Source organism: Montipora foliosa, chromosome 2 (genome assembly GCF_036669935.1).
Source record: "Montipora foliosa isolate CH-2021 chromosome 2, ASM3666993v2, whole genome shotgun sequence".
In the NCBI taxonomy this organism is placed as follows: Eukaryota; Metazoa; Cnidaria; class Anthozoa; order Scleractinia; family Acroporidae; genus Montipora; species Montipora foliosa.
The window spans coordinates 25,945,247-25,950,058 of record NC_090870.1 but is presented as its reverse complement, the minus strand read 5'-3'; the positions used below and the strand labels follow the sequence as shown (position 1 = coordinate 25,950,058).

At 42.6% G+C, this 4,812-nt stretch overlaps 1 pseudogene; it reads left to right on the top strand.

Moving 5' to 3' along the window:
• Positions 1-955: 955 nt before the first annotated feature.
• On the top strand, positions 956-2,251 carry LOC137987095 (uncharacterized; annotated as a pseudogene).
• The last annotated feature ends 2,561 nt before the right edge of the window (positions 2,252-4,812 follow it).

The following is a 4,812-nucleotide window of genomic DNA, read 5'->3' as shown; positions in this document are numbered from 1 at the left end:
TCTCTCCGCGGACGAACACTATCGTGTCACGTGATGAATTTAAACCAATAAGAATCGGAGAAAATTTAGTGGTGAACTATAATAAACAATTAGAACATGACCTGGAAATCACGCGACTCAACTATCACGCATAGATATCAAGAGCGAATGCTCTAATTGTTTTAGTCCTTCAAACTTTATCAGAATCCTCATCACAGACATTTCAAAACGCAAAGAAGGGGCAGCCAGTTTGTTTACACCAGTACACTGCTACGCAACTCACTATCTACAACAGAATAGATAGTGATTGGAGTAGCTAATCAGCGAATGGCATTCGTGATAGAACGTCAGTAGATTTATACTAAAAAGCTAGGGGTATTGTAAACGACTAATAATAGGTGAACATTTGTTAATGTTTAAGTTGTTATTGCCAAATTTGTCAAATTTTGCAACCGTGTCAATATTTTCTTATGTGCTTTGCTTTCAGCGAGTGTCTTTTCCAAGACGACTCCCCGATAGAAGGTAATACCCATATCCAAAACAGGCTGCGTAAGACAAAGACCAGCTAAAGGCCAAATTTGAAGTAACGTATACGTACAGTACCCTGTTTGTATATATTGACCACTACACGATTGTCGTGGTCGTAATGAAAAATTTCTGATCTACGCTGTTTTTGGCTCTTGAAGCTAACAACTACATGAATTGTACAGGATATCATTCGTAGCAGAAACCTTAGAGAATTAGTCGCGGACAGGCAAATTCAATACACAGATTGGCGTGGCACCTATTGAATATTTCTGGCATGATATTACCGCTAATTGGGAACAATATAATGCAGCAATTACTGCAACTTTTATCCTCTGCAGAACCCGAGCCAAACTTTCTACATGATGACACCAAATGGCCAATATTTGAGGGCAGAATCAGCGCCTACCCACACGTGGAGGCCTTGAAGATCCTTCTGAGGCAATCATAGATGTCAAAGGAGCAACTGTGTTTCTCCGTGCCAATTAAATGTAGAAACAACTACAACTTTCTGGTAGATACGTCATCCTTGAAAAATGAGAAAGATTTGATATCTGCAGACGGCAATGGGAAGTGGCTGTGGGGTGGACTTACATACTGCTACTATGAAGTGCACTGTTTAGAAGGAGACATAAAAGCCAAGTATCTTCAAAAGAAGGTTGATGCTATTACAACGTACGGCCTGAAACGCACCTACTGGAGAGCAGAAACGGTTTCAGGCGCATGGTTTTGTCGTGTAGTAACCCAGTTAGAACACGATTCCCTTGCGTTCCCAGTGGCAATTTTGCAGTACTTCTTTGAAAACGGCGAAGAAGAGGAGCTAAAACTTGCGCCCCTTGGAAACAGGAAAAATGATAGCCAACCATACTTCAGAACAGCATCCAGCACGATGGAAGATATGTCAGAGAGATCAAAGCTCCAGAAACCAAAGAAAGTAGAACACGACATATGGAAAGAACAAGGAGGTATGGCTTGGGTAGAAAACACAAGTGAAGTTCCAAGAAATAGACAGCAGATCTATGACATTAAATGTCGCAATGTTGCAGCCTCCCACTGTTCAATAGATGGTGTAACATCTGGAAGTGAGGTGTATGACATCATTGCCATTTTCAACGAACATCAGCGACGAAAAGACAAGGGTTTTATCAGGGTTTATAAGTAGGCTCCATTTGGTGTTGTACTCGCTTCAGAGAAACAGCTGCATGACATTGTTCGATTCTGCACGAACCCTGACCAGATTAGCATACTGGGAATAGATTCCAATTTCAATATTGGTAAGTTCGATGTCACCCACACAAAGTATAAGCATCTTCTTCTGGAAACGAGGAAAGTGGACGACACTGGAAATCGCAAATCACCTCTGTTCGTTGGTCCAGCACTGATCCATCCAAAGAAAGATGAATACACCTACCAATACTTTTTCTCAACCCTGGTAGCTTTGGAAGAGCAAGTGAAGAATGTACTTTTCTTTGGTACAGACGGAGAACAGGCAGTCATCAACACAGCTACCAAGAACTTAGAGTATGCAACTCCATTGCGTTGCTTCCTGCATGCCATAGACAACATAAAACGTTTCCTTCGGGGAAATGGTTTGCAGGCTATTGAGAAAGATGTAATAGCTGATATCTTTGGGAAGCGCGAAGGACCAAGTTATCAGATGGGCTTGGCTGATTCCACAGATGATGAATACTTCGACCTGAAACTTGAATCTTGCATGGACAAGTGGGAACACTTGAAATGTCAGTAACCAACTCAGCAGCTAAGACTATCTTTCCAGAGTGGTTCAAGAAGAATTACGCAGATGTTGTTAAGAAATCCATGTTAGCTTCGACCAGACGATGCGCAGGCCTGGGAGGACAGCCAACTTCTTGGTACATGAACAACGATCCTCAATCCATCCATCACAAAGTGAAAGATGATAAGGGAAATCAAAAGAAGAAAATGTCCATTCCAGACTTCATCTTGCACCTTGAACAAGAGGTTGTCATTCAATATCATCAAGAAGAATTAGCAGTTATCAGAAGAGGAGAGTATTGCTTGCGCGAACAGTACAAATTCCTAGAAATCGAGAAGACGTTTGGTTTGCCATGTCTCCAGAAAGACGACAACACCACTTGGAACGTCTAAGACGTACTGCTGTAAAGGCCCTTTCAGTATCACTTCAGGCAGGAAATGATGACCAAACTCTTCTGGAGGTGACTGGGGCCTTCAACGATGTGGCACGCATGGGAACAGTCACTACAAACGATTGCAACCCCACTGCAGACACATTACCAGCAAAGATCAGCATTCCTCCTGGAGCAGCTAACATTATTTCAATCCCTTTTAGTGTTGTGACCAGAATGTGGCAAAAGGTAGAACATTTCTTAGCGACTCCTGGATCCATTGGAAAACCCATTGGCACACATTTCAGTGACAGCAACGCCCATCTCGTTGCTAGCGAGAGCAAGCCATCCCAGCCCCACTTTGTTTATGTGCATGACACTGGATGTGTTACATGCGAACAGTGTCCGGCCTTCAACGACTGGAAACTGTGCAAGCACACCATAGCAGCCGCTGAAAAGATGGAAAGGTTACAAAAAGGTTCTCCAGTGGCGATGGTCTAACGGCATGCCAAATTTAGATAAAGCTGTAAGAGTTTCATGGCCTAAAAGTGTCGAAAACAAGCCCAAATCATCTCAGCCCAAAGGTTCGCGGAAACCAAAGAAGCTGTTACAGCAATTCATGATGTGGGCGAGTCAAGCAAAAGGGGTGCGGAAAAGCAGTCGAGTACACAGTCAAGTCCCCCGCCATGGAGAGCAGGAAGATACCCACTGGAGATCACCTATTGGAAGGACACCCGTTCAAAGAAATGCGCTGGATGTCATAGCCTTTTTGAAGATCCTGCACATGGTTTAATTCTTCGTTGTTGTGAAAAGGATTGGATAGCAGGATCATCAAAGTCCAAGATCACCCCAGTTGTGCAACCACGTGCATATCACGTGGACTTGGACTGCATCAAACGCAGACATCCTGTATAAGGCTGGTGGTGTCATCCTCTTCTGCCACAAAATTAACACCTGACCAATTGCAGTATGTCCAATCTGTCCTTGGAGTAACTGTTGAAAGTTAAACTCCACCAGTATCATTTGATGGTTTAGGCTAAAATAAGAGTAACAAGGAAAGGTAGGGGACGTCCAAGTGAAATGTGTAGGGCTGCTCGTCTGAAAATTAGGACCAATCTAAGCGCGGCTTAAGCCCTGTTTGCCACCTAAAGAGATGGCTGTTAGATTCTAAAAGCATTGTTTTTAATCTCCTTCTGTATTTCTTTGCATATAACCAAGAAATATAATTTGGGCAACACCATGGATACCCAGATTCGTAATCTTTACTCACCCACCCCTTTAACCCAGCCCCAAAGGAGACGACGAGCAGCCCTGCATATTTTAGATGGGAGTCACCTCGAGAGGAATTTGTGCTCATGTTATAGTGCTAGTCGGTAACAATAACTTCGATTTATGGGAGAAGGATCGTAGGGATTTTAGGATTTGAGGGTTAAGCATTTATCCAGAGGTGGATATTTTGTCCATTCATTGGACTACTGTTTACATTACTTTTGTTGAAATTTCAACTGCGGGTAGAACGGTGACTGTTCAAATTTTGAAAACAATGTAAAGAAGAGCCTCGGGGTGATACCGACGAGTAGTTGATGAGGATAGAGTAAGAATTCTAGTTCTCATTGACTAATAATTCTACTGGTTATTCACTCCTGTTGAAAGCGTATAAGCAGCAGCTCAAGTAAAAGTCAGTTCCTGCATGTAACTGTCATATTGTTAACTCTTGTATTTCGGCACCGAAGTAACATTTTATCGAGTACGTAAATACCCAAGAGAACTGGACAAAAACTGTTGCATGCTTCAGTGTATCACTTGTTGTGTATGGAACTCTGTTGCTATGTCAGCAATACTTCATATTGACAAAGTAAAAACGTGTTTTCTGAGAGCAGCCTTTCATATTGATGAGGGATAATGTCTAACAGCACATCAACTTACCACGTACTACCAGCTGAATGCTATCTACTACCTGCCTCGTTCCCAGACATCTCTCTTTTTTCAAGGAACAAGAGCGCGCGCAAAGGACCAAGGGAAGGGGAAAAGGCGATAGACGTCTGGGAGATGTTGTTTTCAAAATGGTGGAAAGTGCAATGGCGGACGATTATGCAATATTCCAAAGTGAGTTTAGGACAGTTCATTCGGCATATTTAGAGCAGAAAATTGCATGTCCTGATCCACTGTGCAAGGAGAAACCTGTTTTCTGTTTTCTTGTAAA